The 26,213-nt window shown below is 42.2% G+C and overlaps 2 protein-coding genes, 2 long non-coding RNA genes and 1 pseudogene across 7 annotated transcripts in view; 3 read left to right on the top strand and 2 right to left on the bottom strand.

Moving 5' to 3' along the window:
- Positions 1-26,213, bottom strand: part of LOC146670765 (uncharacterized) — a 428,660-nt gene that overhangs the window by 226,917 nt on the left and 175,530 nt on the right. The gene's annotated exons all lie outside the window — the stretch shown is intronic.
- Positions 938-2,699, top strand: LOC146670772 (uncharacterized). The gene is made up of 2 exons (XR_014911573.1): positions 938-2,188; positions 2,269-2,699. It is a non-coding gene; the product is annotated as an uncharacterized LOC146670772 (long non-coding RNA).
- The window catches only part of LOC146670769 (protein NLRC3-like), an 86,700-nt gene continuing 64,826 nt past the window's right edge, over positions 4,340-26,213 (top strand). Inside the window, exon 1 of one of the 2 annotated variants that reach the window (XM_085402837.1) lies at positions 4,340-4,471. The gene's annotated coding sequence lies outside the window, so the exon portion shown is untranslated. The remainder of the gene's footprint in view (positions 4,472-26,213) is intronic. The other variant, XM_085402836.1, reaches the window with a different exon arrangement.
- LOC146670767 (stonustoxin subunit alpha-like) overlaps positions 4,343-26,213 on the top strand; it is a 164,254-nt gene continuing 142,383 nt past the window's right edge. For both annotated transcript variants that reach the window (XM_085402838.1, XM_085402840.1), the window contains exon 1: positions 4,343-4,471. The gene's annotated coding sequence lies outside the window, so the exon portion shown is untranslated. The remainder of the gene's footprint in view (positions 4,472-26,213) is intronic.
- LOC146670771 (cadherin-1-like) lies at positions 5,027-16,039 on the bottom strand (annotated as a pseudogene). Its single transcript, XR_014911362.1, has 14 exons — positions 15,722-16,039; positions 14,582-14,696; positions 12,749-12,837; positions 12,396-12,593; positions 11,875-12,015; positions 10,887-11,042; positions 9,387-9,528; positions 8,949-9,119; positions 8,201-8,329; positions 7,656-7,841; positions 7,217-7,462; positions 5,986-6,207; positions 5,751-5,881; positions 5,027-5,619 (listed from the first exon to the last, which is right to left on the bottom strand). The product of XR_014911362.1 is annotated as a cadherin-1-like (transcript).

Here is a 26,213-nt window from a genome sequence, read left to right as displayed (position 1 = left end):
AGGAAGGGGCACGCCATGTCTGACACTTCCTACAGTCAGGTTTCCGACAAAGAGGCGGAGAACGTCAGGGTTAGTTGAAGTAAACCTGCTAGGGGGCAGGTTAGCTTCACGGAGTGTGTCGTCATAGTGACTCACTCAGGATGAATCTAAACTCGCTTTGTGAAACTGAAAACCCAGAGTTTTCGTTAACTCAGGGTATACTTAGTCAGAGTTTGCACTAAACCGGCTTCCTGAAATAGGGCCCAGAACATCAGAAAACAATCCATAATGCAAAAATAAACCAAAACATAATAAACTCAAAATACTGGGTCCAACGGACCCAGAACCGTGACAGTAAGGTTGTATAGTGCAAATGTTGGCATTTGGGGGGGGTTACCCTTATCAGTGCAGAGGCTGCGGCACTTGTAAACAATCATCCAGTTATTACTATTATTATCATAAACTGTTAGATCTGTTACTACTCCTTCAATGAGAGGTCTGGACCTTGACCAGGCGTTACCACTGCAGTTCTTTCATTCTTTTCTTTGTCAACCATTCTACTGTAGGTATGATGGTGTGCTTGAGAAGGAAACAGTGCAGTCAATATATTTGGTACAACTGCGGTAACAGTTTTATTAATAATAGAAATTTTTTTAATGCAAGTAAAGTAATAAAAACATCCATTAGTTCTAGTAAAAATAGAGCTGGCAGACCTCAGTCTAAGGACAATAAAGATGGTGTCAAACTTTGGAAATCACCAACCACTTTACTCAGACTAATATTGTCGATTTGAACACTGCCACCTCAAGCTTCCCTTTCAACTTCTCGGGGTTGTTATTTATCTTTTCAGATCCTTCCAGCAAATGTCTTCTTCTATTATTAATACTGGCACCTAATTACATCATCTAATTAAAGTCTGTAATTACACACAGATCTATTTATGTGTATCAGTATTTCTGTATGAGTGCATGGGTACGTGCATATATAGATGACACTATGCATGAATATACATATATTAGTATAGGTATGTGAGCAAAATTGCATCCACGTTTGCATCTGTGTAGATGAACATATCAGGCTCATCACAGTTGAGATTTCAATTCTATTTTTCTCCCATCCAGGACAAGCTGTTTATAGCTTTTCCTGTTACCCTTGTATGTCCTCGGCCCTGTTTCAGGAAGCCGGTTTAGTGGAAAAACTGAGTAAGTATACCCTGAGTTAACGAAAACTCTGGGTTTTCGGTTTCACAAAGCGAGTTCAGCTGCAGCCTGAGTGAGTCACTATGACGACACACTCCGTGAAGCTAACCTGCCCCCTAGCAGGTTTACTACAACTAACCCTGACTGTCTCCGCCCCTTTGTCGGAAACCTGACAGTAGGAAGTGTCGGACATGGCGTGCCACTTCCTTGAAGAGCCAGTAGATGCTGAAGCCCAAATTCTCCGCAGAGCTCTCCGCCGGGAGAGAGTGATCAGAGCGCGTTTGGACATTTTATCATTTCCTGATGATTTCCTGTGTGAACGTTACCGTTTTTCAGCACAATCTATAATTTATTTGAATAACATCCTCAGGCCTAATATTGCTCATGTGACACATCGCGGACATGCTCTCAGTTCATTGCATATTATTTGTATTGCACTTCGGTTTCTTGCAAACGGGAGCTTTCTGTATAATATTGGTGACGCTGAGCACGTTTCCAAGGCTACCGTCTGTCGGGCAGTCAGGAATGTTACAGTTGCACTGAAACGTCTCCTGTACTCGTCTGTGGTGTTCCCCGGTCACAGACCCACAAGATTTATCAAAGAGGGATGCCACAAAATTGCAGGTATCAGGATGAACAAAACTTAATGTATGATGTGGTGATACTTGGACTACTACTTAAATTTTACATTTATTTTCAGGGTTCCCAGGCGTGATTGGCTGTATAGATGGCACTCACATTCCAATCATTGCTCCTTCAGTAAATGAAGGAGACTATGTGAACAGGAAGTCTTTCCACAGCATTAATGTACAGGTACATAGTTCCCTGTAGCATTTCAAACTAACAAATTATTTCATTATAGTAATGGATGCTAATTTGTGTTCTCTGCACTGTGAAGATCATATGTGATGCTGCCAACATTATCACAAATGTGGAAGCCAAGTGGCCAGGCTCTGTCCATGACTCACAAATATTCCGTGAATGTACACTGAGCACAAAATTTGGACATGGTGAGTTGAGAATACTTTAAAATATATAAAGACCAATTGCTTCAGGGACATTTGAACTGAAGTGTACCCTTCTGTCTTAGGAGAGTTCACTGGCTACTTGCTTGGTGATAGGGGGTATCCATGTTTACCCTATTTGCTTACCCCTTACCCTGAACCGGGCCCACAGCAGCGATATAATCTGGCTAATTGCAGGACAAGAGCCAGAATTGAAATGACTATCGGAATGCTTAAGGCCCGGTTCCAGTGCCTGCAAAGACTCAGGGTCACCCCAGAAAGGGCATGTGACATTATTGTGGCATGTGTGATTCTTCACAACATTGCCACAATTAGAGGAGAACACTGTCCTTCTGAACCAAACATCAGCAGTGATCCAAACCATGAACATCCTGACCCTCCCACGGACATACAAGATGGAAGCGCAGTCAGAGACACCATATGTCACAATCATTTCTTTTGACCCATCACCTCAACATGTTGAAAGAAGAATAAACAGATTTTTTGTTCAACTGGCTTTATTGGTCGCCTGTATTTCCTGTACACAAAGTATTAAAAGATGTAAACCTCATAAAGTGTCTCTGTTGCTTCCTCCTCTGTAACAGCTGTCAATGTTTCTTCATTATTTTCCTGTAGTAAAGAAATAGACAACATTGCTGTTCTACTGTAAACTCATATAATCTGTGGAGTATTACTCACAACTGCATGTTGGTCTGGCTCAACAGGAGGCTGCACCAGATGCAGTACACCATCACCATCAACTGATAGAATATGAGGTTTATACAGGTCACTTATAACTTACAAGGGACCAAATGGCAATTAACAAACATACCAATCACCTTACACTTCATTGTCATTATGCTCTCAAAGACAACCAAGGCTGAGGGAAGGCAAAATCAGTCGGAAAATAACTTCACTACAAAATAATCCATTATGGTAAAGAGTTTATCAAATGAATGAGTAGCACTGCAAAGGTGACTGTGAAGAAAGGATGTATGCACATCATGTATTATTTTGAATTTACCCCTTATGTAGGCACTTGTGTCTTGCGGGGTTATTGACTCAGAGGATGTCCCCGCAGAGATGCCTTCGGCCACAGGGCGCCCACTGTTTTGGCTGAGGGCAACTGCTCAGCCTCTGTGAGTGGTGGTGGTGGAGGACCCCCACCTGTTTTTCGGGCCTCCGCTTTTTTTCTGTTGGCTATAACGGGTCACATTTGAGCATACAGAGTAAGCAAATATGTACTTGTAATGTGCTCAGATAATTTCAATAAGTGCTTACAGAAAGGAAATTAATGTAGCCTCTAACTGCAATTGATTTACATGGGACAAACAGACCAAGCACTATGGCTCATAATACAATTACACCTCACCTGTTTGGACTATATTTTTATATTTCATTTTTACTTGCTGCCAGGAACGTTTGGGGCCTGTTGGGTTGCACCTGCGCTCACATCACATCACAAAATCAAATGTATAAAATAACAAATAAAATAACATATGATAAAATAACGTGTTAAATGGGTGGAAATCCCTCGATCAATGTTTAAATTAACACTCACGCATTGACTCTGTCGGCTATGTTTTGCCATGCATGCTCCCTTTCTTTTGCAGCTGTGGCTGTGTTACTTTTTTCCGCGGAATTTGCATGTTATCGGCATATGCTGCCATCAGAATTTCGGCCTCAAGCGCTGTGAAATACATTGACCGCGCCTTCTTTCCCTCCGTCTCCATGGTGACTCGCAAAGGACATACACCCATGTGTGTTGATTTCTCCCCAAGATGGCAAACTGAAACACTCCAAGTTGGTGACTTTTGGAGATTTGTTTCCCTGGATGATTGAGAATGCATCAAGATGAAACACAAAAGGAAGCTCACCGCTTTTAGCAGCTCCCCCACCCCCTCAATCACTCACCCCCACTCCCCTCCCTCCAGAATTCCTAGGTAACGACCCAATATACATATGAATGACTCCAGCATTTGACTGACTGCTCTCCGGCTTTTAAAGGTAGAAACGCAAAATGATGACTCCGCGGGGGTCTAAGGTAGAAAACCAAAATGACTGCTCTCCGGGGGTCTAAGTGTTAATCTGTGCTCCGCTTATCAGGGCTTTATGTATCCTCGTCCGCGCGCTTCACTTGGGGTTAAAGCAACTCCACGTTGACTGAACTACTTGTTATCAGCCTTTCTGAAACGGAATATTCCGAGTTGGACAGTTCGGGGTTACTCAACCGTGAGTGTCGTTTTTCACTCTGAGTTTTCCAAACCGGCTTCCTGAAACAGGGCCCTCGTCTTGTGCTACTGTTGTTAAAAATAAAAAACAAAAACAAAGTAAGCTAAATATACTTTGGGAGCAGTAATTAGGCCTTGGTTACAATATAAAGTGTAACCAAAATCAATTACGTAGTATTATTATAACCATAAAACTATCACATTTTCTGTGGTCGGCAATTATCAGAAGCCCAATTCCACACACCTGCAAGTCTGTGATTCCTGAGAAAGTGCTTGGACATTAGTCCAGCTCCAACTTATGTTCAAAAAAAACGTGTAGAATCCTTTAACACACTCACTTTACTGCAGCAAGTGTGAAAGCATTTAGGTTGGACAAAACCCAGAGTATAGCTACCAACGGTACATTTACTACACTTCACACATCTGTCTAGAATGTGCCTCCATTGTTGAACAAGAGGAAGTGGCCTACTGTGCATGTACAATTTTATTTACATTGCTGTCTTTGGACACATGAGATGTTTGCAAAGTCATGTCCAAAATCATATGAAGCTGAACAGACTTCAGATTGGAACGAAATGAAAGGAACTTGTGTGGGTCAGTCTTTCTCTGCAATCACCTGCAGTGAAGTGACAATGAAATTAAAGAATTTGGAGCTTTTTGTCACTGCTGTTTATTGCACTGCATGTTTTAATGCAGTTAGTACTAAACTGAAATTAGAGACCACACAAATCCACTGTTGGCTTAATACAATTTTATAAAGAACAAAGCTAATTTCACAAAGTATCTCAGAGATTTCGTTTTTGACAAATCATTGTAATAAAAGACATGAACAGATCCACAGGAAACAATTTAAAAGTATCCATAACTCATTGAGCACACTGTCAAAGGCTGATGAGGTGCATGCAAGCTACCTGGATTTCATCCTAATCATTTCAAATTTTACTTTTTAAACAAATGGAGACCATAAGTACAAATGCTATAGAGTAAAGCAACATTTCTCAGAGTGTCTCAGGTGTCGCCCAGTAACCTACACAGAAGTGTTCACTGTGGCTCCAGCACTTATTCAACAGAATAAGTAACAAGGTATTAGTCTTCAGGCTGAAGGTCAAACAGATGTTTAAAAATTTTTTTTTGCTGTCCTTCTGCAATCCACTCTCTTCATCCACTCACTGCATTAGGCCTGTTGTCTTCTCCTGGGTCAAATCACTGAAATGGAACAAATTTGATCAGCCTTTTTAAACATTTCATCTCAAAAAGAAAACCTCAGGTTTTCTGTTCCTGAGACTTGTGTGTGCGCAGCTTTGATTAATGTGTAATCAGAATGAGTGACCATTTACCTGATCATCCTCGCCACCTCCTTCTTCATCATAGTAATAGACGTTGTCTCTGACACCATCATCCAGCAGGAGTGGCTCCTTTTTCTCCCTTTTCCTCTGTTTTGTAACCAGCAGCACTAGCAGCAACAGCGCTGAACACCGAGCACAACGTTTAGCACACAGTAACCAACCAAATCCTACTTAGCCGGGAAAGGAAAGAGATGCACCGTCCTGAGACTACAGATGTGTGACTCACCGAGCAGCAGGATGGCTCCAAGTATTCCAAGGACAAGGGGCAGGTTGCTGGGAGCTGCACCATAGCGTCCTGGACCTACCATTATCATAGGCACCAATGGTTGCAGTGTATCTGTAGTTTGTGACGAAGATACCCTGTCTGTCCATGGACGTGTACACTTTAATAAGACCTGTGTCCTTGTCCACGTTCAGCCAGCCTGCTGGGTCAGTCAATATTTTGTACCTGTACAAGACAGTCACAGAACGATAGTAATACTATCCAGGCAGAATGATTAGAATTAGCATGTTTCACAATGTGATACAGTGGAACCCCGACTTACGAAATCAATTCGTTCCCGAGGGTCTTTCGAAAGTCGAAAATTTTCGTAAGTCGATGCACCCATCGCGCGTTTTGACTGAGGCGATGCTGAACGATGGGCTATAGGCTAATTGCTAACCAGAGCAACAATACGTCGTTCAAGTGGAACAGCGAAGCGCAAGTATGGAAGCCAAGGGGTTGTCACATGAATCGGAAGGCATTGTGTGTGGGCTCAGCCAATCAGAGCCAGTGGATTTCGTTACTCAGGCATTTTGCCATAACACGGGCAAAAATATTGCCGTTCAGTGCCTTCGTAACTTGAATTTTTCCGTGAAACGGGGTATTCGTAAGTCGGGGGTTCCACTGTATTTGATTTTGAACATCCTCCGCTTTCTCCTCAGGCTAAATACACGGTGCAAGAATCAAACACATTAACTGTTACAGGGTTCTCACATCATTTAAAAATACTGGTGGCCAATAGTACCATCCATCAGCCTCCTAGTAGATGCAGCTATGGTAGGAATTTGAATGTCCTAAGTTGCCTCATTCTTGGGTTATCGGATTCACAAACTTTGGTGTCCACAGCGCCTGTCCAGCAGGGTGGTGACAATACCCAATGAGCCTTTTACAACTAAGGAGTTTAAAAAATGCTTTAAGACTTTAATGATACAAATTAACTAATTAACTGTATTTGGGTCTTTTATAAGCCTAATATTCTATTATGGTATACAGCTATTCAGTGTTTTATCGCTATAGACAGTATTCTGTAATTATATCTGCCACACATGAGGACAGTGAATCAATTTTGACCATCAAACAGAACAAGGAATCTAAAACATTTATCTATAAGGAAATTTAATATTTGCAGCACTTATGAGGTCAATGATACATTTTCTTTAGCAGTAGAAAGTCTCTCCCCCACCCCCCGACTTACGAGACTGTCTGCTTGCGTGCAGTGTCTGGGTCTGAAGCAGTGTACTGCACCACGGCTTCATCCACAGCAAGGTCCTGGTTTTACCACAAGAATCTCCTTTGGATCAAATATTGGAGCTTCATTCACATCTCTCACATTCACCACCACTGTGGCGGTAGAAGTGACCACAGAAACACCAGCAAAAGGAATCTCATTCTCCACTGAAACCAACAGAGTGTGCTTGCTGGCCCTCTCGAAGTCCAGCTCCTGGTTGGAAGGAAGGGAGGAGGAAGGAAAACAAAAAAACAAAAAAACCCCACACACAACAGGGTGAGGGTGTTGGCACAGATTTTTGTGAGGATACAAGAAATCACAAAAATGCTGCCATCAAATGACACAAACATTCATAGATGATAAGCATCTCCCAATATTATGAATGAATTCCTGATTTTCTTCCTACCTTTGCAGTAGAAAGGATTCCTTCCTGTTTGTTAGTTCCCGTTTTTACTGTGAAAAGTCCATCAGGATCACCACTGACGATCTTGAACTTAGCGTTCCAGGCTGGAGTTTGTGGTTCATCCTCATCTGTTACCATCATCCTAACCACCACAACATCCTTTTTGTTTTCATCAACTGTTGCAGTATACTGTGAGAAAATAAAGGATGGGTCAGAAATCATGGCAGTGAAAACAGATCTAAAGCCTCCTAACTAGGAACTGAGAATAATGGCCTCATTTTGTAGTCTGTGTCATTATATTAGGTTCATTACTTAATGCAAGCCTACAACTGTGGAGTCCATAAATTTAATTCGCTATGCATGTGGTAAAATATTGTTTTTAACTGCATTTGTACATTTCCCATGTGCTGTCAAAGACTGGGTTTTTGCTGTGTCAGTATGTGTGAGTGCAACATTAATAATGCAGTTAGATACAGGATGAATGTGCTGCTTTAACCATGTGAAAAAGCAGCAGTTAAACAGGAAGTTTCCAGTTACTTCGTACTTACAGATTTCTGAGTGAAGACTGGAGCGTTGTCATTGCTGTCCGTCACCGTGAGGATGACTTTGGTTTGTCCACTTAACCCTTCTCCCATCATATCTGCTGCTTGTACTGTCAGAGTGTACTGTGGATATTTCTGGTAAGATACAGACATCAGCTCATCAACAGGAAGGAAGAAACAATGACATCGGTTTTACAGACTGTAACACAGCCTTCAGACGGACTAAAGCTCTTCATCTATGAAGGCCAATTCTGCTGAGAAGCTGAAGCTAAACTCATTTAATATTTCGCTTATGACAAACATGATGCTGTTGAGAGCCTTGGTCAAACTGTTAGAATAAAGTATTTCTTGACCATTTGGCACAAGGCTGTTTGTTGTTGCTCTGTGACTTCTTTGTGTTTCAAAGAAGTTCATGATGCTGCACCAGAAACAGCTCTGATCTCCTGTAGTCTGCATGGAAGACACAGACTAGTCTGACAAACTATTCGCCAAGTATAAATAGTTTGTCCAGAGGTATGACACAAACCAGAAATGTAGACAGAAACTAACTATACTTCAGAGGCTGTGTCTAGTTTTACTGTCAAAAAAAAAAAAGACAAAAAAAAAACCCACCATGTTTTTTTGCATCACCCTCTTTGTGATTGATTTCTAGCAGTGACAGGCAGACTGCTGATCCGGATTCATTATAAAATGTTTTTTCAGCCCTTCAGTGTAAAAGGACACTTGTGTTTTAAATGTGTTTAACAGGTCTTACCTCTCTGTCTAATCCGCTACCAGTGACTGATGCTTCCAGTAACTGGGTTGATTTCAAACATGTTGTCAGTGGGCAGCGGTGGGTCCTGATTCAGAATACGATAGCGGAGCTCTGAGTTGTCAGTACCTGGCTCATCGTCATCTTTGGCCTCAACCTTAACCACCTCCGTCCCTGGAGTGGAGGAAATAAAAAAGAAGTTCCTGAAGGTCTTCACACTGCTTCAATTACAAGATTTACTAAATAAAATTGACTTAATGCAAACGTCTGCTAATTTCCTTCCAACCCAAATCCTTCTCTGGTGCTTTAGGTGTCATTCTGAATTTCTTTAAATCTCTGGGCATCTTGAAATTCATTAAATATAGTGGATAAGTATTAGAAACACGAACAAAAGCAAAGAAAACTACCCAAGCCCAGAGGCAATAAGGTTTCTATACATACCGATGGCCGTGGCCTCAGCAACATTTTCTTTGTAGTCTGTCGTAAAATAAGGTTTGTTGTCGTTCTGGTCGATCACATTGACTTTAATCTCCATAGGATCCTCAGCTTGTCCTGCTCCGTCATCCACAGCATGTGCTTCAAACTACACAGACAGAAGATTTTAAGTTTAGATTCGCCCCCACACAGACACACACTTTTCCAATAGAGATTGACAGACCACGTGACTTTCGCGCATTGCATGCGGGGAACTCGTGGCAAAACAATCCAAGTACCTGCATCAAATGCAAGCATTTGCAGCACCGCAAAACGTTCATTCTTCGGTTCCAATAAATTCTTGCTTTTTCTTTGCCCTCCAAAAAGGTATGTACAAAACGAAGGAGAACAATGCCGGTCCGTACAAAGACAGACTTAATGAAAAGTCAAAGAAAAGATAAAAAAAAAATCAAAGGAGTGAAAGGGTCAGACCCTTACGAGCACAGAGTGGACAAAAGACGTCAGCGTGCTGCCCAACTTTCACCACGCTCAGATTTATAATCATACGGTTCTTGGAGTGAGTGCATACACTCATGAAGTTTAGTAACTTCAGGTCACTGCAACAAGCCCAGGTACAGTTTACCGACGGATGGGTGCAGGACCTTGAAATGCACGTGTAGAACGAAAGACCATCGTACGTATCATAAGTTTACCAGTCTCACAAATCGTCATAAATACACATTCGTTAACCGTTTAATAATAGGACCTTTGAGCTCAATGGTAATTAATTAGTAGTGGAAATAATTTCTGGTAGCATCACAGAAATGTAGCAGTGACAATAATATTGTATGCTGTAATCGTACTGGACAATTAGTGATACAAAAAACCTGTTTTATCCTGTGAATAAAAGTATATGTTTTTGTCAGTGTACCATAATAACAGAAGCGAAACGCAATATTGTGTCAGGACAATTCACTATTTATGCACAATAAACAAAGGAGCATAGCGCGACAATTTCTGTTCAGCGCCAGACTTGCTTGTAACCTATATCACCAATTATGTTAAGAAAAATGATGCATTAACTACTACAAAACACTGACCTTTGTGGGAATGTCTGGAGCAGACTAACCTGTGACCTGTGCTCTGGGACGTTATATTTGGTCTTTGAATGGCAGCAATCCAGTCGCCTCTTTGTTACTTCGGAAACATGGCTTGAACAATTTCTCTTCAACGACGTAATCCGATAACAACCGATCTCTTTACCCGTCGGCTTCCCGTGGCTGTCATGCGACCGGCTATTGCAGTTAATAACACAACAGCTTCTTGCCATTTTTGTGTTTCTTTTTATCGCTGTGTAACTGAGTTCAATTGAAAGCCTGCGTGCGCTAGTACCTCTTGCCACGAGTTCCCAGAATTCTTTGCGGTTTTACCCCTGAGTGACATCACATTTTCAATCTCTATGGGGATCAAAATCCAATAATCAAGTACACACATGGAAAATCATTTGGACAGAGTGAGGATGATTACCAGGTAACGAGCTGTTTCCTCTCTGTCGAGTGGCTGTGTTACATACAGATAGCCCGTCTCTCTGTCCATTGTGAAACGATTAACAGGAGGCAGATCAGCTCCAGGACCAGTGATGCTGTAAAAGATCTTCTTTAATTTATCGTCACTAGAGCGGATCTGGAAAAACAAACAAAAACTAATGAAAAACACAACAGGACTAATTAAGATCACTCTCACCATCTAAACTAACTGTTAAATAGTAAAGAGGCTGTGCATTAGACTCAAATTCAAGAGATTTCTGGTTATTTTTGATATATAGATCAGAAGGACTCCTTGTGATCTCAAATCAAAAAGATTGTTAGATTCTCTAAGCATTTTGGGCACACTATAATTACTCATTGTAAATAAGTTGAGTTATTAGCGTAGTGTTATCGTCAACCAATTTACTCCAGTTTTAGTTAATTTTGTGTGTCACTGTTGCCAAGTTCAAAACACTCCAAAAGCGCAGGATTAAGACCCTATAGTATTAGAAAGAAATCACAACAATCAGCTGATCTCCATGAGTAAACACTTGTCACCGTGAGAAAGCAAACCCCCTTTTAACTAGAGAAATGTCCAACAGAACCAGGTTCAAGGACAGGGAGCCATCTGCCACAAATTGTTGGGGAGTGAAAGATGGGACAAATTTTAGCATTTATAAACTGAAATTTAAAAAATAAAAACAATTATACCCAAGAGACAAATAAATCTTTAACTTGGCACTTAAGTATCAACTTTTCTGTCTGCCAACAATATATAGATCTTTACTTGTGCCTTTACACTTCACTTGCGTTACTCTAAAGTTAACTGATAGTCATACTAAGAATTACTTATGACATCCAAGAAAAAAAAAAAAAAAAAAAAGACATGCGGACTGCAGAGGAAACAACAGCGAGATCCTATGCAGAAATAAACATTTAAAATGCAGTTTATTGTCAAATTAATCACAAGGTCATTCAGTTCACCTTACCCAAACTACTTTCAGGGGATACGTTCCTCTCTTATTCTCAGGAACATTGAGTGGAGGAATAAGCCAGGCCCTTTTCCTCCTCCTCAGCCCTCCACCAGACTTGGGAAATTGCAGAATGGGCACTTGTGGCTCAGCGGCATTCTGGAAGAACATACAGACAGCTTTTTTAGCAAAAGCTTGGATAGAACACCACTCAGAACTTAATTAAACTACGAGGAGGAGCACAGACGTTCTCAGAACAAGTTTTAAATTATTTTCAGACTATGATGGGTCTGTGTCTGTCCAGAGTTAATATCAGTTTCAACATCTTAGCCATGAAGGCCAATGAGGCATTATCATCACCCTACCAAGCAGGACATGTTGATACTCAAGTTTGTGAATCTGATCAATTATATGTAGCCTCACGAGTTAAGTTGCCATCTGTTGTATCTACTAAAAGTGTCGGAAACAGGCATTTTGCATGTATCGATTCCAAATGTACTTTTCATTCATGCCCCATTAAACAGAGTCTCTAAACCTACCTCTGTGTTGTTAATAGAGTCCGTTTCAGTACTGTGATGCTGAATGTTGAAGTTTGTGTGGGCTACATGGTGGTGCTTTCCACGGTGATGCTCAGGGTGAACGACACTGACTGGAACTGTTATTTTGTGACCATGAGAGTCCCAGGAGTGGATGAAGAAGTTCTGGTGTCCTTTATGAAGAACAACCTCTCTGTTTACCTGGAAGGTAAAAATAAATATATAAAAAACAAAACCTTTAGCAGAAATACAACATACGCTACATTCGTTAGACTAAGTCTCCACAAATCTTACTTTAATATCTTCTTTTCTAAACTAACCCCAACTTTGCTGTCAGGTCTGTCAACTCTACTTACCGTTAATGTACCATCTGCCTTTACAGTAAAGTGACTGTCATCAGTGCTGAAAAGAATTACTGTGCGCTCTGTGCAGTCAGTGAAGCCCACTGGGAAAGGATAGAAAAGAGTTAATCATTATGAATGTGGTACATATAGTGAAAAATCTGGCAAGTTTTTTGTATTCAAAGAAAAGCGACAGACACCACTCCCTCTTCCTTAAGAAAAGCAGCATAAGTGACTGCAAGATGACTAAATGGTTTTTAGCTCTGGATAGTAGCAACACTCAGTCAGGTTATCAACATTATTTACTTTTAACAAAAGTGTCAAAACTGCATTTACACACACACGGCCAATTTTGTTTTATTTGAAGTACACATTCTCATACAACCATCAATCTCGCTTTGAGGGTTTAAATTGGTAAAAATATTAATAAAAATTTGGCGTTTAGCTCAGGTTGTCATTTCAAAAAGCAATAAAATTGCCAGTGCAGAACAGATTTTTTCTGGTTTCCATTAAAGACAACATAACTACACAACACCTCACTTCCCACACCCTTCAGGGGACCATGCTTATGAAAATTACATATTGACAACGTAATGTTAATCCATTCTTCATTTCTTTCATTCACTTTAATACTTAACATTCATTGTTAAATTTCTGCGATTGGTAATTCATTTTTAGGATACAAGAAAGAAGAGAAGGGATAAACAGCCTTGACTTGAACTAAAACAATTCATAGAATTGTCTAAACCTACGTATTCTTAGAAAACAGCCTATTAATATAAAACTATCAAGACATGCAGTCAAAGTAAAGCAGTATTGGAAGAGGAAAAGGTTGTATAATGCATCTGTAATAACCATAGGCCAAGAAAGCTAAAACAATGTTTATATTTTAGTAGGGTTGGAACCATCAATCATTTCGAACCAGCTATTCTACCCATTATTCACTGCTCCTTATAGAAGTATTGTGGAGTAAGCGTTTGCTTCACTACAGCCTTTTCTCATTAGTGCCTACTCAACTTGATTTTTAGTTTTTTTAGGTTGCAGTACTTTTGGCACCTACTCTAGGGCCCTGTTGGCATCTACTCTTAATGACATTTTACTGAATTGTATTGAAAAAGGACAGAAACTGGCATATGATGTCCAGATATAGATTTCTGCAATATTTTCCTAAATAAACAAGGTAAAGCTGTACATACATTTACACAGCGTTTTAATCTGATTATCATAAATTGCTTGTGTCTTAAAAACCCCCCCATCAAAGTGGGTAATTAGTTATTCAGTAGAGACAATTGATAAAGAAACAAATATTCACGTTAAAGCAAACATGCATAACCACAACCCATTTAAAAAAACAAACAAACAAAAACTGTTTAAGTCTGTTTATAAGAAGCTTTTAAAAACCTTTCAGTTAACTGAAATCAAAGAAAACAGTTCCTTTTTCAGAGTTTCACTTGAATAGCAAAGCCTGTAAAACAGGTTCGGGGATACTGCTCTGACCAGCAGGTAAAAGTAACAGAAGCAGAGTGAGAGCAGGCTGAGACATGTTTGGGTTTCAACTAAGAACAATGTGCCCAGCTAATCTGCTGAAGGCCATCTGGGCTGGAGGAGTCCTTTACAACAGCAGAGTTATTCCATGTAGGGCTGCAACTCAGGTCTAAACCCTCCGACAGTTTCATACAAACAAATCTGTAATGTGAAATGATACTAGACAATAGAAACAAATACCCAAAAACAATTTCATTTAGATTATGACTAAGAGTAACGCACCATCCAGGCAGAAAACATTAACATCCAAATCAAACACGTTTAAAAACACCCATGTACGAGCCTACACTGGGTTGCTCTTACCTTTGCCCAGCCTCATGCCCGGCCTCAGATGTTCCCTGGACACTCTGAAAACTAGCAGCTCTGACTCAAATCCAGGCACACATGTTGGCCTGTTAGCTCTCTCTAGTGCTGACACCTAGGAGAGGAGCAACAGTTTCAGTTAGACGTACAATAAGACTTCAGGCTTATAAGAGTTCGAAACTGAATAACTACAAGTTTAAAAAAAAAAAAAAAAAAAAAAAAAAAAAAAAATCACAAACTTGAAATGTTTTCAGCATTGAAAGGTCAGGATTTTAGGTTTTTCCTTAAGCTGAACGTCGTGCAGCTTTGAGCTGTTGTTCAGAAAATGCCATGCCTTGGCAAAGCATTGCACTGCTTAATATACACAGTTTAAACACTAAATAATAAAGAACAAAATAACTGTCACTTTAAATACTAATGAAAATGTGTCTAACGCTCCGTGTAATTATATGAATGAATTGAAAGTGTGCCTGTAAGCCAAATGACTTTATTTCATTTTAAAATCCCAAAAACGATATTACTTGGATGATAGTCCTTTTTCTCTTTTACATTAATGAATCTTTTTAAAAAAGTGCTTCTCGATATGTGTAAGCGAAACAGACTGGAGTGAACAAAGCTGAAACCACAACTCTGAACTGGAAATTAACCTGCAGACAACGTCATGAGCGGAATCAGGGCGAGGCTCGCTCACAACCTCGAACTCTTCGAGGCGGAAGGGTATGAAAAGAAAAAGAAAGACGGCCTAAACCTCCGCGTGTGTTCTGCGGTTTCGACACTTTTTTAAAATACATTTTTTTTTTTAAATATTTGTTGCAGATTGCTCTGCGGAGAAAGCTGCTACACACAATAAGGATTTTAGACCCCCACAAGTTCGTTTGGCCCACTAGTCCCAGCAAGTACCATAGCTGATAAAAGTATTTCTTTATTAAAATCGAAGGCTACTTCACGCATAAAGAGGTGCCGAAATTATTCCGCGAAGAAAAGAAAGGAAAGACTGCTTGTGAGATACCCGGTGTTGTCCAGTTCAATCAAATAAGTAACAGGATTAACCGACATTTATTTTTTGCGACTCTAAGGAGAAGGGACAGTGAGAGAATTGAGCACCGATGGCAAAATATTAACCAAAAGAGGAAGTCTCACCTGGAAAACGACGATTAAAGCACCAAAAACCGCGAACAATGCGGTCGCCATTTGTCTAAGTCGTATTTTTAGTATTCCTCTCGAGTACACAGCCAAAAACGAAAAGAATCCTAAATATATTCCTCTTTGAACTCGCTTCTTGGCGTCTTCCTGTTGTGCCCTGAAGGTAGTTTCTGTAACTGAGACTCGACTCTGCAAGGCGCTCTTTCAGGTACTTTCAGCACATGACGTCAGCTTACAGGTGCGCAGGTTCCGTGTTCCTAATATGGTCATCCCAGCCCGTCACACCTGAAGTGACAGGAACAAGTAGTTTCTGTTCATAAATAATAAATAGAGACACAGCGGATAGTAGCAGCGGACAGCGTTATTATAGAATAGAATAGAATAGAATAGAATAGAATTCAACTTTATTGTCATTGCACATGCACAGGTACAGGGCAACGAAATGCAGTTTGCATCCATCCAGAAGTGCTTTAGTGATATAGATATATTACAATATATATTAGCAATAGTATAGATATGTAAGTATATTACAGAAATGGGTCTATTATGGTATGTTATAATGTACACGGTATTATCAGCAATGATCTGAGTCTGAGTTCAGTTAGCCACATTCGGGAGCTCTCAGTCTCATTTCCTCTTGATAATCTGTCTCTCACTCCCCATGTCTTTCTCACACATGCACACACACTGACATTCAGACTTTATCCACAGTTGCTTACTAAGAATCACTAAAAAACACGTGAAGCTGCTGACAGAAAACCATCTTTCATTTGTAAAGCCAACCAACAGTGTTATAAAGTCATTAGTGTGAAACCAGCCTAAAAAAAACACAAATGACTGTCTGAAAACCAGTGGATGTATTCAGCTGAGTGTTGAAAGGAAATCATCGACAGTATCCCCGAACAGAAGCCAAATACAGAATTTGATGATACAAATTTAAGCATTCAGCTTTATTTGCTTCAGTTTTCACTGTCATCTGAATACACAACATCCCATTTGCTAATAAGCTGTTGTAAGCGTACCCACTGAAGTAATGCTATGTGCTGATAAACATCAGTAATTGATACTGAAGAAAAATGGACTTTTCTCATCCATGCTGTTCTTACCCTCACAGTCTGAAAGCATGTGACTGAGAGAATGCACTACTACTTTATTTTAAATGGAATTTCATTTATTCAAGTCCAATAGTTTAAGTGAACAATGTTTGTAGTAGTCTACAACAATAGTTCTCCAGGTTTCTTGAAGGACATTAGTAGTGATATACCTGTACTTTCTTTCTCCAATGTGGCTTTAATGCAACTAGTCTTATAATTATCTACTAGTCTGCAACAGTTAGACTCGATGATTACACATAGATGATTTAACTACTTTAGGGGCATTTCACTTTTCTAAAAGTTTCACAGGCCAACAGTTTTAAATAGAGCACCACAAACAACATGTATTCTTTTAGAAATAAACTGTGACACTTCTTAAAAACACATATTCACACCTAGCCACACCCTGTAACAGTTAGACAGAGGGGGTGCAGTTAGGCTCCCAACAGTCTGCAAAAAGGCATGAAGCAAACAAAAGAGGCTCCCTTATCAAGAGCATCCCAGCCCAAAGGGGTTTCTTCACAAACAGTTAATTCCATTATCTTATCTTATCATGTCAGAGGCCAACAGAAACCATGTCCAACAGAGTCTCCAAAGGCCTGCTCCCTTTCTTCCTTACATCGTGCTCTTTTATCTAAATCAAATCAAATCAAATCAAATCAAATCAGACACAAAACCCCGAGGCTTTCATTATTATATCTGGAGACTTTAACCATGCCACACTGGATTCTACTCTGGCTGCTTTTCACCAGTTTGTGAATTGTCCCACAAGGAGCAACAGGACAATTGACCTACTGTATGCTAATGTGAGAGATGCATAAAGAGCCACCCCCCTCCCCCCACTAGGGAAGTCAGACCACAACCTGGTTTACCTACAGCCACAATACACACCCCTCGTCCAAAGGCAGCCTGTCACAACGCGCTCCATCCGGAGATGGACCCCAGAAAAGGAGGATGCTCTGAGAGACTGCTATGACACCACAGACTGGGATGTGCTCCTGAGCCCACATGGTGAGGACATAGAGGGGGCGACACACTGTCTTACAGACTACCTCAACTTTTGTGTGGACACAGTCGCCCCTGCTAAGACGGTACGGTGTTATCCTAATAACAAACCGTGGGTAACACAGGAAGTCAAAGCTGTCCTCAACATTAAGAAGAAGGCTTTCAGGAGCAAAGTGAAGGAGGAGATGAAAGCAGCACAGCGGGAGGTGAAACGCTGCCTGAGGGAAGCAAAGGACACCTACAGGAGGAAGGTGGAGCAGAAGTTGGAGAGGAACAATATGAGGGAGGTCTGGAATGGTGTGAAAACCATCACAGGCCACAACACCAAGAAAAGCACAGTGTGGGGGACTGTGGAGAAGGCAAACGAACTCAACAACTTCTTCAACAGGTTTGACCAGCCCACAACCCCCCCACCCTCACCCTCACCTTCACTACAGAGTCCTCTCCCCACTCTCCTGCCTCCCTCGCTTCCCCCCCTTCCTGACACCATGACACCCCCCTCCTCCAATCAGCAGCAAGACATCTCCCCCCCTCCCCTCCTCCCAAACATCTCCCAGTGTCACAGTGGATCAGGTCAGGAGACAACTGAGGAAGCTTCGCCCCAGAAAGGCAGCAGGCCCAGACAAGGTGTGTCCTAGGATGCTTAAGGCGTGTGCTGCTGAACTTGGGGAGCCGCTACAACGAGTCTTCAACCTCAGTCTGCGACTGGGGAGAGTGCCCGCCCTATGGAAGACATCCTGCATCGTCCCGGTCCCCAAAAGGAACCGGCCCAATGAGCTGAATGACTTCCGACCGGTGGCACTGACGTCACATCTTATGAAGACTCTAGAGCGGCTCTTCCTCAACCTCCTCCGACCACAGGTACAACATGCCCAGGACCCACTACAGTTTGCATACAAGGCGGGTGTCGGAGTGGAGGATGCCATCCTGTACCTCCTACACAGAGCCCACTCACACCTGGATGGGGGAAAAGGCACGGTCAGGATCCTGTTTCTTGACTTTTCCAGTGCCTTTAATACCATCCGGCCCTGTATGCTTCAGGAAAAACTGAACAGGATGGAGGTGGACCCCTGCCTGGTGGCTTGGATCTCCGACTACCTCACCGACAGACCACAGTACGTCAGGCTGAAGGACATCACGTCTGACACAGTGGTCAGCAGCACAGGAGCACCACAGGGAACTGTGCTGTCCCCTCTTCTCTTCACCCTGTACACCTCTGACTTCTGCTACAACTCTGAATTATGCCATATTCAGAAGTTTGCAGACGACACAGCCATCATGGGGTGTATCTGGGATGATCAGGAAGAGGAGTACAGAAGTCTGGTGAGGAACTTTGTCGCATGGAGTCACACAAACCACCTGCAACTCAACACCTCAAAGACTAAGGAACTGGTTGTGGACTTCGGGAGGTCCAGAGAAGGTCCACTGCCGGTTCAGATAGAGGGGGAGGAGGTGGAGGTGGTCAACAAGTACAAGTACCTCGGGCTGTGGGTGGACAATAAACTGGACTGGTCATGCAACACAGAGCACCTGTATAAAAAAGCCCAAAGCCGACTGTACTTCCTCAGGAGGCTGAGGTCTTTTAACATCTGCAGGAAGCTCCTGAGGATGTTTTACCAGTCGGTGGTTGCTGGAGTACTTTTCTATGCTGTGGTGTGCTGGGGGAGCAGCACAGCAAAGAAGGACTCATCCAGGCTGGAGAAACTGATCAGGAGGGCTAGCTCTGTGGTCGGCATGAAGCTGGACACTCTGGTGACAGTGGCAGAGAAAAGGACATTAAAGAAACTGCTGGACATTACGGACAATGCTGGGCATCCTCTGCACACGGCCATAAACAACCAGAAGAGTCTGTTCAGTGACAGGTTGCTTCTCCCCAAGACAAGAACTAACAGACTTAAAAACTCCTTTGTCCCACACGCCATCAGACTGTTTAACTCCTCTCTGGAGGGGAGAGGGAGGGGAAACAGGAGGACAAAGGAGGGGGGAACAACTAAGCTGTAGTGCCTCTGCACCTCACTGTACAATACCTTGTGCAATACTTTTTGTAAATAGTCAACAGTGCAATAGACTCAATACTTGAAATGTGCAATTCACTTGTATTTTTATTTTTTATTCCTATTTATTCTATTTATCCCCTTCGTATATTTTATTTATATTTGTCTCTGTATTTATATATGTGTGTGTGTGTGTGTGTGTGTATATATATATATATATATATATATATATATATATATATATATATATATATATATATATATATATATATATATATATATATATAATATTCTGTAACTGTAACTTCGGTCGTTGCTGTGCTTTTTTTGGAAGTCGAATTTCCCAGAGGAACCCACCCGAGGGATTAATAAAGTTCTATCTTATCTTATCTTATCTTATCACATGTGCAGGCACACTGGCACAGCACATGCGAGTGAAATTCTTGTGTGCGAGCCCCACAAGCAACAGAGATGTGCAAACACAACAACACAAACGAGCAAAATACAAGAATGGCCAACCTGAAACTAATAAATATATGTACAATATATAATAGTGTATGCATTTCTGGATGTGTATACTAAATATTTTCCTACGTGTGTGTGTGTGTGTGTGTGTGTGTGTGTGTGTGTGTGTATACACATTTTTACAAATTAAATAGTAAAAAAAAAAATAATAATAATAATAATAAAATATATAAAATATACAGAGTTGAATATGTGCAAAACAAGTGGCATTTATATATCTCTACATCTCAGAGGTCAACTGAAAGTAGCCCCACAAAAACACCCCATAAGACACACAGTATTTTCCTCAGCACTTCACAACTGCCGCAAGGTATATCGTTTTAACTTTTTATTTTTTCACCAGAATGTGCGTTGGAGCCGACTTTGCTACCCGCACAGAGCGTTTCTGACAGTCGGGCGCTGCTTATACAATAGAGAAAAGCAACAATACAGAGTGTTTCTCTGCTCCAAGAAATCCGAGGGCCTTTCACACAGTAAGCATGTCTGTTATACCCAGGGCATAAATGTCTGTATGTCAGTGCTGATTATTCAAACCCTGTTTAAAATGTGCTGATGTATTTTTATTTTTTTGCACTAAGTAATCCCAAAATACAAGAATTTGTGTACACGCCATCCACTGATACACATACAATAGTAATGCTAATCTACTCGGTCTATTATTTAGCACGGTTATACCATTGTGAATTTAGCTATACGAATATGCTCAAGAGTCTATCATATGTTTAACATGCAACTAAAAATTCGAAAATATATATTTTTTAAATCAGTAACTTTGCAAATTTAGAGGAAATGTTTTCGGACAACATATGTGTCACATTTTAAACAGGGTTTAACAGAAACAGAAGCCAGTTGAGTCTAATAACAGATTAAATGCCATGTTGAGGCTGTCATTTTTAGCATCTACATGGATGTTAAAATCACCCACAATAATTATTTTATCTGAGCTCAGAACTAAATTAGATATAAAGTCTGAGAAATCAGACAGAAACTCTGTGTAAGGCCCAGGTGGACGATAGATGATAACAAGTAAGACTGGTTTCTGAGTTTCACAGCTGGGGTGGACAATGTTAAGCATCAGGCTTTCAAATGAATTAAAAGTCTGTCTGGGTCTTTCATTAATTAATAGGCTGGTGTGAAAAATTGCTGCCACACCTCCCCCTCGGCCTGTGCTTCGAGATTTCTGGTAGTTAGAATGACTCAGGGGTGTTGATTCATTTAAACTAACATAATCATCCTGCTGCAACCAGGTTTCTGTAAGGCAGAGTAAATCAATTTGTTGATCAATTATTAAGTCATGTACTAACAGAGACTTGGAGGAGAGAGACCTAATATTTAATAATCCACATTTCACTGTTTTACTCTTTGGTTCAGATGTGGATACTTTATTGTTCTTTCTTTGTAATTGTTTATGTTTAAGTTGTTTGTTGCTGGTTTTTAGTTTGTGTCAGCTTCCAAAAAGACAAAAAACAGTCTCTATGGAGATGGGTTTTTGGGGGGGGGTAGCAGGAGGAGAGAAGCTGCAGAGAGGCGTGTAAGACTGCAGCTCTGCTTCCTGGTCCCAACTCTGGATAGTCATATTTTGGGGGGTTTAATATTATTATTAGGATGTCCAAAAAACTTGATGAAAAGCCTTCAGTTAATCCAAAATGCTGCAGCAAGAGTCCTGACAGGGACTAGAAAGAGAGAGCATATTTCTCCTGTGTTGGCTTCCCTTCATTGGCTTCCTGTTAAATCCAGAATTCAAAATCCTGCTCCTCACATACAAGGTCTTAAATAATCAGGCCCCATCTTATCTTAATGACCTTGTAGTACCATATCACCCTATTAGAGCACTTCGCTCTCGCTCTGCAGGCCTACTTGTTGTTCCTAGAGTATTTAAAAGTAGAATGGGAGGCAGAGCCTTCAGTTTTCAGGCCCCTCTTCTGTGGAACCAGCTTCCAGTTTGGATTCAGGAGACAAACACTATCTCTACTTTCAAGATTAGGCTTCAAACTTTCCTTTTTGCTAAAGCATATAGTTAGGGCTGGACCAGGTGACCCTGAATCCTCCCTTAGTTATGCTGCAATAGATGTAGGCTGCCGGGGGATTCCCATGATGCATTGAGTTTTTCCTTTCCAGTCACCTTTCTCACTCACTATGTGTTAATAGACCTCTCTGCATTGAATCATATCTGTTATTAATCTCCGTCTTTCTTCCACAGCATCTCGAGATCACAATTCGGATTGTCAATATAACACCCAGCCAAGAAGGTAGATGAAACCTCAAACTGTCCCACAAGGAGGGGACACAACACTGGCTCAGAAGACAGGTCAACATGGTGGCTGACTGGGAACGTGTCTCGATGACGCTAAACTACGGGTGTCACTTTTTGCCTTTCTTTTCCTTTTTGTCGTCTCTCTTGGCAAAGACGGACTGCTCGGCACACGAAGCGCCCAAGCCTCTACGGAGGAAGCGGTGGAGGCTTGCGACATATACTACAACTATGATAAAACTAGCTAAACGTTTGCAGTCGTTAGCCCAGAAATACCCTCACGTGGCTGGCCTGTCGACTGTGGGGCAGTCCGTGGAGGGCAGGCAGCTGTGGGTGATGCGGATCGCCAGGGACCCCGACAGAAAGTCACTGGGGAAACCTAAATTTGGATACGTTGGGAACATGCACGGCAACGAGGCCGTGTCCAGACAGGTGCTGGTTTGCCTGCTGGCCAGATACGGGGAGGAAGAGCGCATCACTGAACTGGTTAACGGCACGGATGTTTGCATCGTGCCCGGCATGAGTCCCGACGGCTTTGAGAGGTCCACAGAGGGGGACTGCAGTGGTGATCACAGCGGTCGAAATAACGCCAAAAATAAGGACCTAAGCGGAGGTGTGGTGGATCATAAATTTGATTAGTTTTGAAGTTGTACATCTCTGTTCCTTACATTTCATGTCATGCCCTTATTAATGTTTTATTTGTTGCTTTGACTGTTTTCAAATAGAATATGCCGTGGGAATATAGAGGGAGATAAGTAGTGAAAGTTTTGCCTGGGTTGATTGTGCGTCGATCCATTGTTAATGCCTCAGGGCTCCAGTAGGTGGGTTCGCGCGCTTCCTCCTTCACTCAATACAGACGAGTGAGAGTGAGAGCTGCGTGTCTGTGCCGTTCTTTCACCTCTCCTCACTATTTCCCCTGTTTAAGGGCACAACAGAGGCTTTCCTGACCAGTTCGACAAGTCTAGCCAAGTCTAGGCAAGGCAAGTTTATTTGTATAGCACAATTCAACAACAAGGTGGTTCAAAGTGCTTTACAGAGACATTAGATTTGTGCTGTTGGGGGGCCTGCATGGTGGCACTGTGGTTGCCAGTTACCCTTTTGATGACTCAGCCTCCCACGAGCAAGAAGGTCACTACAGCCCGTCGGCAGACGATGGTCTGTTTCGCCAACTGGCCCTGGTATATAGGGAGTGCAGAATTATTAGGCAAGTTGTATTTTTGAGAAATTTTATTATTGAACAACAAACATGTTCTCAATGAACCCAAAAAACTCATTACTATCAAAGCTGAATGTTTTTGGAAGTAGTTTTTAGTTTGTTTTTAGTTTTAGCTATTTTAGGGGGATATCTGTGTGTGCAGGTGACTATTACTGTGCATAATTATTAGGCAACTTAACAAAAAACAAATATATACCCATTTCAATTATTTATTTTTACCAGTGACACCAATATAACATCTCCACATTCACCAATATACATTTTTAATTGCACCTTAGAACACACATTCATCAACACTACAATGAGCGGGTGGAGGGAGGTTTGGAGTCTTCTCTCACCCCCGTTCTCTGCGGCCTGCTGGAGCGGGGGGGCTAGGAGGAGGAGTTGGCCGTCCGACTGCGGTCTGGAGTGTGGGGCCTCCCTGCTGCTGCGGAGTCGGGGCGGTCTGCCTCTCCCCACCGCAGGGAAAAGGGTAACACCACCTGGGTCTGGGTGCAGTTCCCCCCTCCAGGGGCAAGGGTACCTAGACCCGGTTTGTAGAGTACGCTTGGGGAGTGTGATCGTGTGTACAGCGTCTCTTTATGTCTGTCTCCACGTTGGTTGAGTGTGGAGTAAGTGCATATGAGAGCATGAGGGTGGGAATGGATGTTTGTATCTGTGTGTGCCTGTATGTCTGTGTCTATATGTCAGGTTGGGTGTCAGGCGCCACCTCTCTGGGGACATCTCAGGCCCTCCAAGGTTTGGAGGCCTATCTCCCCCCACCACCACTTCCCCTGCCAGTGGCGGACTCCCTCAGACATCGGTGCGTTGGTGGTTCTTTGTGTCTGGGGGTGGGCGTCCAGGTACACACCGGCTCACTCCTTGGCGGCCGCTTATCGGGGCCTGGAGCCTGGGGCTCGCTCGGGCCACTTCGGAGGTGGGGTGCCCCCGGCCTCTCGGCCTGGGGCTCGGTCACTCAGGCACGGCTGGCTGGCGGCGGAGCTCACGGGCGCGTCACTGCAACTCCCCCTGGCTTCTGCTCCGCGGCTGCTGAGTGAGCCCTCATCTGGGACTCTCCTCAGCTCTTTCTGGGACAGTGGTGCGGCTGCCCCTCTGTTGGTCTTCCATGGTCTCTTGTGTTCTGGGGGCCTCTGGATGTCTGGAGTTTTGATCTCCTCCATACCTGCTTCATACCATAGAGGACAGGGCTGTGGCCCCCCCACACTCCCTAGCAGATCATTACATGGAGAAACCTTTGGAATGCAAGCATGCTGATCCACACAGGTATGCACACAGGTGTACACACGGGTATTCACAGACGCGGACTACAGCTTTCTTGGCTGCTGCCTCAAAGCACACTGTGCGCTGTCTATCTTGCGTGCTGCACAATATCGGTTATTATTTAGTAACTATTGATATCTATGGCTAGCTAGTTTATTGTGATGGTGCTTTTTTTTTTTTTATTATGTTGCTCTTTGTTGTTTGCTGTCTCCTCTGTTTGTTTTTTCTCCATACAGGTGATCCAGGTGTTTTTTGTTTTTTTTGTTTGTGTTTTTTTTTTCTTTCTTCCCCCCTTCTCACCGTCTCTTCTCCCCTTTGGTTTTCTTTCTCTCCCTCTCTTTCTTTCATTCTTTCTCCCTGTCCTATCCCCCAGTCATGTCTGTCCCGTTTGTAGCAACTGAAAATAAAATAAATTCATAATTATAATAAAGGTCAATCAAATGGACCAATATGGCAAGGCCATGATGATCCACTTGGTAAAATAAATCCGCTTGGCATCTTTCTTGGCCTTAAGACAACAATTCTGACGGCTATAGATCCAAACGGGACAAAAAAAAAAAAAAAAAAAAAAATACATTTCTGACATTCAAAAACAAAACAAAAACAAATCAGCGACCAATATAGCCACCTTTCTTTGCAAGGACACTCAAAAGCCTGCCATCCATGGATTCTGTCAGTGTTTTGATCTGTTCACCATCAACATTGCGTGCAGCAGCAACCACAGCCTCCCAGACACTGTTCAGAGAGGTGTACTGTTTTCCCTCCTTGTAAATCTCACATTTGATGATGGACCACAGGTTCTCAGTGGGGTTCAGATCAGGTGAACAAGGAGGCCATGTCATTAGTTTTTCTTCTTTTATACCCTTTCTTGCAGCCACGCTGTGGAGTACTTGGACGCGTGTGATGGAGCATTGTCCTGCATGAAAATCATGTTTTTCTTGAAGGATGCAGACTTCTTCCTGTACCACTGCTTGAAGAAGGTGTCTTCCAGAAACTGGCAGTAGGACTGGGAGTTGAGCTTGACTCCATCCTCAACCCGAAAAGGCCCCACAAGCTCATCTTTGATGATACCAGCCCAAACCAGTACTCCACCTCCACCTTGCTGGCGTCTGAGTGGGACTGGAGCTCTCTGCCCTTTACCAAT

The sequence above is a fragment of the Rhamphochromis longiceps genome, linkage group LG4 (genome assembly GCF_057381845.1).
Source record: "Rhamphochromis longiceps isolate RC_006_pf linkage group LG4, R_longiceps_female_GT1.1, whole genome shotgun sequence".
Lineage (NCBI taxonomy): Eukaryota > Metazoa > Chordata > Actinopteri > Cichliformes > Cichlidae > Rhamphochromis > Rhamphochromis longiceps.
Note: the sequence above shows the minus strand (reverse complement) of the source record. Positions and strands in the feature narration are given on the sequence as shown.